This window comes from Leuciscus leuciscus (assembly GCF_965113295.1).
Source record: "Leuciscus leuciscus genome assembly, chromosome: 2".
In the NCBI taxonomy this organism is placed as follows: Eukaryota; Metazoa; Chordata; class Actinopteri; order Cypriniformes; family Leuciscidae; genus Leuciscus; species Leuciscus leuciscus.
Genome location: NC_138726.1, coordinates 8,183,079 through 8,198,032, shown reverse-complemented (window position 1 = coordinate 8,198,032; position 14,954 = coordinate 8,183,079). Strand labels below are relative to the sequence as shown.

General features: G+C 38.2%; 1 protein-coding gene across 1 annotated transcript in view; it reads left to right on the top strand.

Annotated features, from left to right (window-relative positions):
- The window catches only part of pmfbp1 (polyamine modulated factor 1 binding protein 1), a 220,747-nt gene that overhangs the window by 68,766 nt on the left and 137,027 nt on the right, over positions 1 to 14,954 (top strand). The window lies entirely within an intron of this gene.

Sequence of the window (14,954 nt, the reverse complement as noted above, 5' to 3'; positions counted from 1 at the left end):
CACCATTTATTAAAAAACTGTAAAAATATAAATATTATTAGTTTAAAATAGCTATTTTCTATTTTCATACATTTTTAAATGGATCTGGGATGGCAAAACTGAATTTTCACATGATCCTTCAGAAATCATTCTAATATGTGCTCAAGAAACATTTCATATTATCAATGTTAATATTTTCCATGATTCTTTGATGAAAAGAAACAGCATTTATTAAAACGGCTATCTTTTGTAACATTATCTTTTGTGTTTACTGTCATATTTGATCAAATGAATGTGTCATTGCTGAATTGAAAAATTTATTTCTGACCCCTAACTTTTGAATGGCAGTGTATGCATGAACTTACCAATGAATCATGAATTCTATGCAAGCGTTTTCAGAGGGAAAATGAAGATTGCATGCCATCGCAATGAATGGAAATGAAAAAATTTGGTCATATGTATATTGCAGGCAGTTCAAACTCTCCCACATTCCAAATAAGATCCCATCATCAAGTAGACAATGTTTTTGATATATTTTTCTGTATTCTTTAATGAACAACATTTATGAACTATATCTTTTTTATAAGTCTTTGATGTCCCCAGAGTGTGTATGTGAAGTTTTCGCTCAAAATACCCCATGTTTTTATATAGCATGTTAAAATTGTCACTTTTCGAGGGTGAGCAAAAACGCACCGTTTTTGTGTCCATGCAAATGCAAATGAGTTGCTGCTCCCGGCACAGAGGGCGGAGCTTCCACAGCTTGTGTCCTTTTATCTCACACAGACACGCACTGAAAATTTCAAAAACGTTTAGCCTTTTATGTTCGAATCGGAGTCAGACAATGATGGAGAGACTCACGAAGAAGTGACATAATTTAAATGCAAATGTTCCTGAATGGTTAGTTGATGAATTTATGTAGCTTATGTGTAGTTATCTTCTAGTCATTGATTAGCATATTCTGTCTTGATAATCTGTTAATCGTGTTCCCTGGGGCGGGGTTTATGCAAATTTTAGGGTTTGTGATGTCACTAACCCGGGAGGAATGTCGTATAGTCTCTACCAGCCGTTTGTTGTAGTCCTTAAAAAGCAATTTCTTTAAAAGAAAATATCTCCCTTTGCTTTGAACTTTGAGCGTTGTAACTTTGCAGATGTTGTTTATGCTCAAACAGCAACATTACACACTAACTAGTTAGAAAAGTGAAATCATAATCAACCACCCCTTTAAAAGAAAAATCTTACTGACTTACTCAATCTTACTCAAATTTTCTTAGCCTTATAAATGTTCTTCATATAGTCCACTTCCCTGAGTGAAGGAGCACTCAATGTTCACCGAGCGCTTACATAGATACACACGGGAGCGTTTAAAAGAAGGTGTCTATCAGCAGATTCCAAATATATCCCGCTGATTGTCAGATCTGCTGATTGACGCAACTTTCAAACGCTCCTGTGTGTATCTGTGTAAGCACGCGATGAAGAGCGTCAAAGACAACATGTTTTTGAAGCGTTGATCATTGTAGCCAATCAGAGACATACTGTATATGTTGAGCACGTCAACACAATGGCCAATCAGAGGTGATTAAGAATCCGTTCAACAGCCCTCAAAATGCTAGTGGGAAATGCTGGTGTCGTCACATTTTTACGTTTTTAAGATCTTTTCAAACAGCTTTCAAGAACTTTACGGTTTAACTTGTTTAAAGTTTTTTTAAAATATATATATATATATATATATGTTAAAATTAAAAGATTAGCCTAGTTTAGGTCATTGACTACTGTTAGTATGCCATTCATGGGTTTATCTCCCCTAAAGTGTAAACACTATGTTGCCTGAGCACCATGAAAACATTGAGTGCGTCTCTCAGATCTGCCAATCTCTTTCCAGCTCAACCATACTGATGGTTTGGGGGCATGGCTACTCTAGTAGGCGGAGCCAGAGGGTGTTTAGCTGCAGTGGGCCCATGACTTATTCGTTACATTGGAAAAGACATTCAGCTTCTGTTACAGAAGTTCAAGCAACAATTTGCTGCATTTAGACCTTCATTGGTCATTGACATGTCAAAGCGAACAGGGAATTGTGGATATATACGCTCTGCAATGGACTCTTCCGTTCAGAAAGACAAATGTATCAGTTTATAATGTTAACTTTGATGTCTTCAGTGTAGACAGCCTTAAACAGTTCTGATGCATCAGTGCATGTTGAATGGGTTTATTATAAGAGAGGCGCTCGTGTTAACTCTCGACTTAATTGTTTACTTATGACACATAGCAACACATCTAAAAGTATTCCTAAGATGGTGGACCAGTCATGGAAAGTAGCCTACTTTTACCTGGTTGTGATGTTTGAATTGGTAGAGGAGCGAAAGGGGTGCTTGCAAGGTTGTAATTCCACTTGGAACAACTAGTATTGTAGACACTACATTTGATAACCTTGTCCTTCAGAGGGATAAACTAAACTAAGTTTGTTTCTTCTCTGTTCAGGTACAGGGTTCAGACGAGACTATAGTTCAGCTGAGACTAGAACTGGCTGAGAGCTACAGCGACATGCTGAATGTTATAAGTAAGCGTTTGTTTACGAGTGTGTGTGTCCACACCTCACTCACACTTAACCTTATGTGAGCATGGTTCCTATTACAAATCAAACGTGTTAAAAAGGTGTTGGAGTTAAATGAATATCCTAATGGTTTTAATTATTTTAAATACTAAACAAGATTATCTGTGTTCATACAGTATTGGTAATTAGCATTTTCAGCGAAATCTTGATGGAGAGTGTATGTGAACCCGAGCTCTTTTGTGCTCTCATGTCAACTGATTGTGCAGTCATATATAATACAAGGCAATAAAACAATTTTACACCAAGTCATGTAGTGCATTATCCTGGCTGTATGTTGTTTAGGGAGCATTGTAACAACCTGGTACATTAATATAGATGTTAATGGTACATACGATTTGTGAACCGCTTCAAATGCAGTTCATCCAATCAGAGATCAAAACAGAGATCCGTTTATTATAGTACATGAATTAAAGTAAATGCACCATTGGATTAGTGTGCTTCATGTAAGAATAGCCATTATACAGTAAGTTACGCGATGATTGGTGTTCACCTGTATTATTTCACTGCATTTTCAGTACAATCTTGATGGACAGTTTTTTTTGTTTGATTTGTTTGAATCAATAAAAAATACTATTTGGCCTGAATCTGAAAGATTCAGAATAACTCTTCTCTGAAATGTAATTTATAAAGTTTTTGATTTATTTATTCTAAAGCAAGGCAAGGATACTCAATGATTTTTAGCAATGTAATGTGATGGCACATAGTCTGTATCTCATGTTTCCCTAATGTCTTATACCGTTAAAGTCATCATGAAATCAAAATTGACCCTATTTTCTTTGTTAGCGCATATTACTAGTCTTGTGGTGAATAATTAATCCGTGCAAGTTAATACACAGAAAAAAATTGTTTGCCGTGGTAATCTTTAATCAAAATCTGAAAAGTTACTTCCGGTCTGGAATGGCGTTCCTTCTCTGATGACGTCAGTTTGACGGCTTGGGTTGAAAACGCTTAACCACTCCCCTCAAACCGTTAGTCTGCTATGAGCGAGAGATGGAGAGGAGGACCGCTAAAGTAAAACCCCGCCCTCTATTCAATATTCCGTTTCACTTGGAAATACGTCACAACACTGGAGAAAAGTAGTTTGCAACTTCCAGTGCACGGGGACTTTAAATATGTTGTCATGGGGGTGGGAATATGCATATCAATTATATTTCTTTCCTGTAGCTCAAACAGTAGAGCGTTGCCGCTTGCAACGCCAAGGTCATGGGTTTGACTCCCAGCCAGGGAAAGCAAGAAGTGATAAGAATGTAAATGTGTACCTTGAAATGCAATGTAAGTCGCTTTGGATAAAAGCGTCTGCCCAATGCATAAATGTAAATGATATGCAGATGCTGTTATGCATAGTAAAACTAGGCATTGTAAGCTTGTTACGCCCCGTCTATGGGAAAGAGTGCAACATTAAATATTACAATGATAAAGAATACATGTATTGACTTCGTTTGAGACTTTTGATTCAGGAGCTGACTGGGCCAAAATAACAAACAAAACTTCCTCTTTCCTAAACCCTAACCCTAACCCTAACTAAAACAAGAAAGAAAAGGAAAATACAATATACAAACCTAACTCCCTATCCAAAAACGGAGATCAAAACAGTTTACAATAAACAAAAATGGCATCAGACTCTCATATATGGCTATTTCGGGAAGGAGGCAAGGTGGAGACACATGTACGCACAATCTTCCGTTGACTGGGTTTTATGAAGGGATTTTTGTGCAGTACTCACTTTTGTGCGTACGCAAAATGTACTTTTTGTGGATACGCACACTATTAGGATGAAATCTACAGAGAGTTTTATACATGAGGCCCCAGATCAGTTCATTTTTCTTTGTTTCAAGTGCACATTTAATAGATTAAAGTCGCATCTCTTCAGCCAGGCATTCATATAATCCTACAGTTCAAACTACAATCCGGCCTCTAGCTCATAAATGCCAGAGGAGAACTGGCCCCCGACTGAGCCTGGGTTCTCCCAAGGTTTTTTTTCTCCATTAGGTCACCTGATGGAGTTTTAGGACACCATTAGGTCACTTGATGGAGTTTTTCGGTTCCTTGCCATTGTTGCCTTTGGCTTGCTCAGTTGGGGATATTTTGGGGATATTTAATTTAATTTTATCAATCAATAAAATTCCTCTTGAAACAAACTTTGTTGCATTATTTTAATTTAATACTGTGAAGCTGCTTTGATACAATCTGTATTGTGAAAAGCGCTATACAAATAAACTTGACTTGACTTGACATTTATGAAAACCCCCAACCCTATTGAGTGATTGGAGGAGCAGTGGTTCTGGTGAAGCTGAAGCAGGAGCTGAATGGAACCACTGTCCCTCCTCCGTCCACTGACATCTTCATGCATCTGGCTGAAAGCCCAGAGACACTGGGAATCAGATAACTCTAATGAATTGTAATATTGTGCAATTTTAATCAGGCACTAATTTGGTATAATGATCTTATAATTTCTGGATAGGATTAGATGGCAATTAAATCCATGACAGAGAAATGGGAAAGAGGTCAGATGTGGAGCGAATAGATAGACAGTGACGAAGTTCATTTTGTTTTTGTCTAACATGAAAATTGTTCTAGGAGGAAAAAAAGTGATTTTTCTTCAGTCGGTTATTGGATTTGGTATGGTTGGATGCAGTGATTCAGGATGTAATTATGCATGTTGTTTCATGTTATTAGGTGACGTCTGGAGACGAGAGATTTTTTTTTTTTCGTTTGAGGTTTGTGACCCTCAAGTAAAATCAAATATCAAGGGTCTTAAGGTGGTTTGAGACAGTGTAGGTGATTGATTTGGCTGTTTTTAAAAGCTTGAGAGTGTCTCTTTCTGTTCATTGTGGAATAGAGTGGTTTCTGGATTTGTTTGGCAGAGGTGAAATGTCAGGCGGCACACAAGTCAAAGACAAATGAAAGTGTCCCCGATCAAGAAAAATGTCATTTAAAACATGTGCCAAGTTCTTGGAAGTGTACTTTTTGGATTCAGTTTGACTCCATGTGGTTTTAAAAAACTTTTATACCATTTTCAAGAAAAGTTTTAATTTAATGACTCTAAAAATGTCATGTGGAGTAACCATCAGATAAAAAGTAGTAACATATTTATTTTTAAAATATATTTTACTATGTCAAAAAGTGTATTTACAAATATCATGAATTGATTTGTAATAAATATAATTTCGTTTTTCGGAAGTCACACCACATGACATTTTGCATCCTGAACTAACATTGCCTAAGAAAATCAAATTATCAGATATTTTAAGAGGCTTTTAACCAACGCAGTCATGAGAGTCTGCATATTAATTAATAGATCTGGACAAAAAAAAGTCACACCATTGATCCTAATTAGAGCTTAAATATGGGTAGTTTTGTCACACAAATCAATCACATTGGTGAACTCTGGAATATAGCTCTCGATTTGTATAGGCTACTTCTCTGGTGCTTTATTTATTATAAATACAGACTTTATAGAAATAATTTTTAATTTTGAGTGAACCATTTCTATATTTAGAGAAACTGTGCCAGTTTGTAAAGGATGCAGTTTTATTCATGTGGTGCCAATGGGCAAGGTAAGTAGAAGGGGAAGGTTATCTGTGTCAAACCACTTGCTCTTACTGCCCACTCTTTGGGTATTTCCCATCTACCCCAGGGGCTGTCAGGATCCTTACCCTTGCCTTCTATCTCCCTACTTTGCTCTTCTCCTCTTTCCTACCCATCATTCTTGCCCTCACTGTAGCGGAAACGCATTGCAAAGGAGAGCCAAAGTCACACAACATTAGTTTGGTAGTAGCAGCAGCAACAGAAAGCCATTACTCTTCTCTGACAGTATCAAAGAGAACGCTGGAGCAGGGGTGCGGCCGGTCCCTCTCCCTCTCGCTTCCTCAGCTACACGCTGCTCGCAGGAAATTGCCTCATACTTCAGTGCGCAGGAGGTGACACACTGGTGACAACCACGCATGTGTCACTTTCAGGGCCTGGGTGGGAGCAGCCTCCCAATTCTGAGACAAGTGCTGCCCTGGGAGTTGCATGAGGCCAGCGCCTTGGAGGGCTGCAGTCTTGGGTTTGAAGCTTTGTAATGCTAGCGGGGCTCTGTCGCTGGATTCCATACGAAGGTCAATACAGAGTTGAAGAGTCAAGTGCTCCTAGACTTGTTGTGCGACAATCTGAAGTACTCTTCTAAAGGTGAAGCTAAAGAGATGCTAACAGGCACGCTTGCCCTGAGACACGGGAGCTGAGCTACACACTCACCAGTGAAGAGCTGTTGTGCCTTTGACCCTGTCTTTTAAAGCGCCGGGGCACGTTATATATCCCGAGATAATGCTGTGGTAGACCCCTAAACGGCCCTCGAATGCTTTTCCGAAACATTCACGTCTACTTTGTCTGTTTACACCAGGGCTACTCAAGTTCAGAGGCCACATTTCACAATACACATTTGTGCTATCAATCGATAAAAAAAAAAAAAAGACTAATTATTCAAAAAAAATTATAATAATAATGAATCATGATAAATCAAGATTTTTTTCTCAATTTCTGGCGATGAAGTGAGTAATTATATTTTTAACATTTAATAGGCTTTTAAAAAATGTGAACTTTTAATTTAAGTGAACTTGAAACATTCTTCACATAAATCCATTATAATAAATGTCACATTTAGCTGTATTTGGGGTTAGGTGCCTTGCTCAAGGGCACTTCTGTCATTTTCTACTGGTATTGAGAATCGAACTCGCAACCTTATATCCTTATTAAAGCTACTTTTTCTTTTGTTCTTTGATCAACGTTAATGACACGGACTGCAGCAGGAATATTAGGCTGCTGTCTCTTTAAGACCTGGTTCATGTGTTGCGGAACTGACACACATCCTATTTTCTCCCAACTCTTTACTTTCATTTAAGACTTTTTAGTTAATTTTAGACTTTGCTTTTGAACTCAGTGAAAAACACTCATTTGTGTTTTGTTCATTCAAGCACGGTAAGATGCAAAAGAGAACTCAGTACGGTACTAGAACTGAGAAGAGTCTTTCTGTGTGTGCATTTTGTGTGTGTGCAGTCTCATTATACTGTGTGGAGAAACCTGTTAGAAATCTGTTTGCATTTCCATTCATGGAAGCTGTGACATTATACAATGAATATAATTTTTTTTGATGAACCATCATTGAATAAACTTTAGGGGGGTTTCTGTCAATTGTTTGCGGGCAAAAAGCTTTTCACGTTGTCGCTGCCCCCCAACCGGGCCCCACATATTCCTCCATTCTACCACTCGACATTAAGCTTCAGACTTCTGGAGGAGCAGGATGTTTATTATTATTCTGCAGCAAGCCTTTGTTACTATTGTCTGCGTTGTCCGTCCTCCTCTCCTTGCACCCCCCATCCTTTAATTTGGCTCAGGGCTGGGGGGATTGCGGCAGGGGCTGGCGCTGTGGCCGCGGCTGTGTGATTAGAGCAAGAGTGCTTCTCAGCAGGACTCTCTGTTTTATATTCATCAAAAGCGCTCGCTTTGATTTGCTCCTCCTTGACGTGTGGCGGCGCAGGCTGTCGCACCGCTGCTGAGGAAATCACGCGCTTACAATGTCCCAAACCCCTCCTCCTCCCCCAATTCCCTTTCTTAGCCAACCCCCTCCCACCCAAAAGACTCCTCTGCCCAGCCCTCAGGCTGCCCTGCCATCTTATTAATTTCTCTATTATTACTAATATCGCTTTTTTCCCTCAGATGGGCTGACTTTCTCCAAGGTCACTGTGGAAGATTTGCTGAGCTGAAACTTTAAATACTCCCCTGTTACTCTCAAGCCCACAAATATTGGCTTGAATTTAGATCTTTGGCGTAGTTCATTTCATGGTGAAGGTGATGTTTTCTTGCCTCTCTTTGTCTGTGTCAGTCACATTTTAAGAGAGTGCATCCACACAATATGTATTCATCTTGCTGCTTCTATGTATATTTAGGCATTATTTCTATTAGCCTTGTCTTTTTTAAAACATGTTTTCATATTTTGTAATCATATTTTGCAGCTTGTGACTTTAGTATACATTAAAAGCCCGATTTGGATGGGATTAGTTTTACATGGAGAGGTGGGGTAAAGTAATTGTTACCCGAGATTCACAGTGATTTTAGTCCAGTCCGAATGTGCCATCTCAGTAATCATTATGGACAATGGGCCTCATTCATGAAACATGAGCAGAACGATTTTTTGTGTAAATCGTTCGTAAAGCCGCTCTGACGTACATTTTTGGATTTTCAAAATGTTAGTTGGTACGACTGAAATTTACACCTGCTTTCCACGTGAAAGTGGTACTCAAAACATTTGAACTTGTTCAAACATGTTCTAATTTAGGCAAACTGCTGACATTGCATTTTGATGCACTATGTACCATAATATTATTTCACGAGTCGATTTGACCTCTTTTTCTTTTTTTTTTTTCTTTTTTTTTTTTTACTGTTTAACTTTGGGTAATAGGCAGCACTCATCACTGTCACTTTTTACCCAGCTGTCCAATCACAGTGGAGGAGGGGCGGGACAAATTCTACAACGACCAATCATCCTACTTGTACAACGACTGAAAGTTAAGCTAACAAAGTTAATATTGCTATTTACTGCATTTTTATATTCAGTAATATTCTTCAAAATTAGATACTAGTATCACATTACTGCCATGGATAATCTGTATCATTGCAACCACAGTATCTCAGCAATAAAAAGGCTGCGCTTGTAAATCGCTTTCAAGCGCCACCAACTGGCCGTTTTTAGAAGAGCATCAGGCATTTTTTTAGCTGGCTAAAAATGCTTTGGTGGACACATGATAATTGAATATTTATCGCTAGGCATCTGGCCAATTAGTCTCTTTAGCATTTATGCAATATACTGGAGCCAAACCTGAGAAGGAAGTCGAGAAGATTCCAAAGCATTACTGGACACGTAATTTGTGTAGTTGTAACTCATGGGCGGAGATTATGCTAATTATGATTGAGCGTGCATGCGCGCCCTATTTTCGAATGTTTGGAATTCATTTCACACGTTTAACTATCGAATATGTGGTATACAAAGTGTTTGTGAGGAGAGTTTTCATAAAGGTCCTGCTCATTTTCATGAATGAGGCCCAATGTCAGCAAAGATTACAGCGACTTTTACCTTCTGTAAAAAGGTCCGGAAAATTACCTCAGGTTATACTAATCCCGTGCGAATAGACCCACTGTAAATATGTACGTAAATATTATGTAATTTCCTGTTTAATCGGTGGAACAAGTCTGTGGTAAAATAAGTGTTTTTCGTATTCCATTCAGACCAAAAGGAAGATCGAAAGCACTTGTTATTGGCACGAAACTTCTTGTAGCGTTAGGTTAGTGCCAATTACCAACATAATCCAATCAGAATAATAATAATAATATGTTTATTTTATATAGCGCCTTTCTGAGGACTCAAGGTCGCTTTACAATAATTACAAATACACATAACATAGAAACATGACATAGAGACGATACATATAAACTGTGAAGGATAACATAGTAGAGGTATAGTACATACCTGTATAGAATCAGAACATTCAGGGGTCAGGGAAACAAGTGACAAAAAGATGTGTTTTAATGTGGGTTTTGAAGTCTTGTAGTGATGAGAGATTGCGGATTTGTTGTGGAATTGAATTCCAGAGAGTTGGCGCAGCGGTGCAAAAAGCCCTTCCACCAAATGATGATAGTTTGTGCCGTGGGATTGTCAACAGACCGGTATCGGATGATCTAAGTGTGCGGACAGGTGTGTATGTATGGATGAGGTCAGAGATATAGTTTGGGGCAAGACCATGGAGAGCTTTGATTGTAATAAAGAGTATCTTGTACTGAATGCGATAGCGGATGGGTAACCAATGTAGACTGCGTAAGATGGGAGTAATGTGGGAAGATTTCTTAGTGTAAGTGAGGACTCTGGCAGCAGAGTTCTGGATATATTGAATTTTATTTAATGATGAATTTGGTAGGCCATAGAAAATAGAATTGCAGTAGTCAAGCCGCGAACTGATGAAAGCATGAACTAGGGTCTCAGCATCACTGATGGTAAGAAATGGACGTAAGCGTGCAATATTGCGAAGGTGAAAGAAGGCAGATTTAGTGAGCGAGGAGATGTGAGGAAGAAAGGAAAGGGAGGAATCAAAGATTATACCCAGGTTTTTAATAGTGGTGGAAGGTTGAACCGGAACTCCAGCAATATTGAGATTGTCAACACAGTCTAGTGTGTGTTCGAGGTGTGTTCTGGCGCATTGCTATTTTGAGGCAACAGAAATAGACTTCGCCAAATAGACTGCGCACAAATATTTTTTTTTGTTAAACTAGCAAAAGTGGATTCGGACACGCCCTAACTGAACTTGCGCCGTGTGCTTTAGACCATGCGCTTACTGTAGATCAATAAAATAGGGCCCTATATGTGTTTGCGCACGTGATATCAGGAAGCAACGTAATACGCACATGACGACAGGAAGGTGACAGCGTTGCGTAAATCGAGTTACCCCTCCCACTTCTGCTAGTTTTGCTGAGATTTCTTATCCCGTGCAAATTGGCCATTATTATTACAGACGTCCTGTGGTAAAATGACATTACTCCATCTACCCTTGTAAAACGAATCCCGTCCGAATAGGGCTAAAGAGAGAGATTCAATAAGTTGGAAAGGACATGGAAAAAGAGGGGGAATGGGATCAAGAATTGTCACAAGCCAGATCCAATGTATGTATCAGACTCAGAGCATGTATGTTAACCACTTCGCTCTGGCTCCAACTGATTTTTTCAATTTATTCGAACCCCACAGTTTTTTGACATTTTGCTTCACAGAGCAGTTTTTGGCATTTGCACTATTTATTTATTTATTTTGCCAGGGGTTTAAGAGTAGACAGGTAACACTTGGGAGAAAAGGGCAAAGTGGGACTGAAAAATGACCTGAGTTATATTCAAACGGAACAAGTGCATTACCCACTTGGTCTCATTCTCAAAGCAGTCATAAGTGGGCTGTTAATAAATTAAAGTTTGATTGAGTTAATGCCGATTAATTGCAATTAAATATTGTTAATGAAGAGATAAAAAGATATTGCATTGTGGCAGACAAGGAAGTCATGAATAGACATTAAAAAAACAAGAAGAACTGCAAATTTTTTAAAATTAAATTTCAGATCTTTAAAAACATCTTTAGAATTTCAAGCTATGGGTTAAACTATATGTCATTTCTTATTCCCAAATGAACGTGTATTATCAGTAAGAATAAATTAATGCTGCTAACTTAACATTTAATTTACATTCTATTCAGGTCACTGTAGTGTGTCTAGTAACTAAAGAAATTTAACAGTAGCATGGTGAATGCACTGTAGAAATGTAAGGATAAGAATAAACCGTATTGAATTTATATATGGTTTGTGATGCATGATAAATTAATTTAAAAAAATATTTAATGATCCCACTGCATTCTCATTGCAAAAACGTGCATGTACTGTATCTAAATTTTTTTGCTAAACTAAAGACAACAACAACATACTTGTACATATACAATTCACTGCAGTCTCCAGCTGAAATTAACACTAGTGGCAGTAACACGCCAACAACTTTTTTTCCTTTTCAGACAAACTATGATTACTGGGGCAGATAACTGATAAAAAAAAAAAAAAAAAAATTGGCATAGTTCGTTGCACAATACTCTCATGACTTCAAAACACTTTTACCGTAGCACATAATTAATATAATTTGCATCACATAAAATGTATGGCTTTTCTGACATGGTAAACTTGCTTGGTAGCTCACCTGATACAGCCCAGCACTTATGATGTGGAGCGCTCAGGTACAAGTACCATGAAACACTAGTCACGATAAAAGCTAGCATGCTAAAATAGCTTGGTTGATTCAGCAAAAAAAATAAAAATTATCTCACGCTTGCTTTTGTTAACACCATCAGGTTGGGTAGGGTTGCAAAACGTGCTAGAAGCAATGAAACTTCACTTGAAATGTCGACAGAAGTGTCATCTCAGGCACGTTTTTTTCCCAGTGAGCCTGAGTTGGTTAAATTGATAGAAAATGGTTATATGAAAAGAACAGGGCTAACTATCATCTAATTTTTAGCATTTTCTTTAAAAAATAGGGCTTACCAGAATACTGAAAACACTGGCACTCCAAGTATCCAATGAGGATCAGTGGAGAAATGTTAATGAAGCTGGACCTGTAGGCGTTCCTCACTCGAGTGTTATGTTGTGACATGCAATTTGTAGTGTTATTTTACCTCTTACATGATAGTTACTGATATTGGATGGAATAGGTTGGTTTTATCCCACACTTAATGAGCTTCCAGTCTCATCCCATCCGCAAGCGTTTACATTGGAATCTCATTACCCAGAGCAGCCGTATAGTCAATACAGCAGAGTCTGTGAAGCCTCCAGCTAAACTCACACACACTCATTTCTCTCTCCATACAGCTCATTCACCGCACAGCTCGGGGGATTTCTTGTCACACGCGTTCGTGTTTGAACTGCGCTGGTCCGAGTACGGATAGGAAATTAACTTTGTAAATTATTAAAGCTATTTCCAACTCCGCAAACATTGTCAAAGAAAACACAGCGACCATAAGAATGCATGAGTGCGCACGAATGGAAGTGTGTAGACACGTGTGTGTGTGTGTGTGTGTGTGTGTGTGTGTGTGTGTGTGTTCAAGCTCCATGGGGAGCAATGGACCAACAGAGGCCGTTTGCTTGGTCCAGAACGACTAACAAGGTCACACCAATCTCAAGGTCGGGGGGAACAAACGCTCTGTAATATTTCAGAAGTGTCTCAGTAGACACTCAAAAACAACACACATCCCTTCAGTAAGTGAAAATCATCATGAAGTGTGCTATTTGCATTCAAGGAGAGCAGCAGCAGGTTTGTGTGCTCGAGCCGTGCATTTCATTTTTTTCCACTTTCAGCAGCCTGTGTCGCATCTAATTCAGCCTCCAGTGCCTCCCACATCATGTAATGTACTATATGCAGGTGAGGATGTGAAAGCTTCTTTGTCAAATTCAAATAAATGTGCTCTACAGCAATGGTTGAATCCTCTACCGGTCACTTTGTGAACTAGATCTTGTGTGACTAGGAATGGAAACTCATCTACATTATTTAGATTTTTCTCTCTTGAGCTCACAAAGTCTCTTTTAGAATAAACACCTGGTCCTCCTGAATGAGCTCTTCATCAAAAAGAAACATGACAAAAAGCAGTATCCACCAAAAAGGTTTCATGACAATACGAGTAGGGTAGTAGAAGTAGTAGTAGTAGTAGTAGTAGTACTAGTACATAAATATCCTGATACATCCGTATTCATCATGGTTATGAATTTCATTTTTCATTTAAGGGCTTTTCTTAGCACATGTTGATTAGTATATGTGAAAAAAAATCAATGTGAAACATTTGATTACTCTTTTTCTATTATCCATTTTCTATTATCGCGGTACCATTCATTCCATATTTTTTTTGTAAGGGTCATGTTCCTTGGTTTTCCTGTTTTTACCATCAAAGCATAATCACCTGTGAAAAATAAATAAACTTAAAATATATGAATGTTTAATGTAATACTGAATAACACACTTTTATATTTATAATCACATACTTTTCACGTGCTTTAGCATGTTAGTCAACACAAGTGTACTTTAAAGCACAACAAAAGATTATTAAAACATAACTTAAAATGTACTTTAAGTAAAACTTTTAATTTGACATTATTAAAAAGTGGACTCTTTCAAATTTTACTTAATTGGGTTAAGAAACAGTCATGAAAATGTAATCTTTTTAAGTACAGTACACTTAACTGGCCTTTTATTTCATTAATATTATATTCAAGGTACACTACAAGTGCGCACTCAGTTCAATTGAGTGCACTTCTCTTTCACTATGGATATCATTGGAGAACGTAACAAGTTTTGATGAAAAAGCTTGAAAAAGCTATTTTATAAAAAATTGTGTGTATGTGCACGTTCCTGATGTGCTACAGACAGTTTGAGACCGAAATAATCACATGCTCTAAACGTGTTGAGTCAAACGTGTTGCTCATCTGGGAATCGAATCCTGATTGTGTTTTGTCCTGATTCTCCTCTCGCTCTCCCTAAACATTATCCCTATAGTTTCTATAAAAGTGGCAAGAATATACTCTTCGTAGCTGTGTCATAGTGCCATCATACTCAGATTAAACTGCTGAGGCATTGTAAACTTTACAAGCTTGCTAGAGCATGATAGTCATGGACAAATGTGCTTGGAATTGCTTCCCCTGTTTAAGCTTCACTTTTGTTTATCTTTACATATGGCTTATAGCCGAGTCCTCCTCAACAATCCCACTGCTTCACGGTTGTCTGGCGGCAGGCTGCTGGTTTGGTTTTCTGCCCTGAGTTCTGAATATAATAGTCT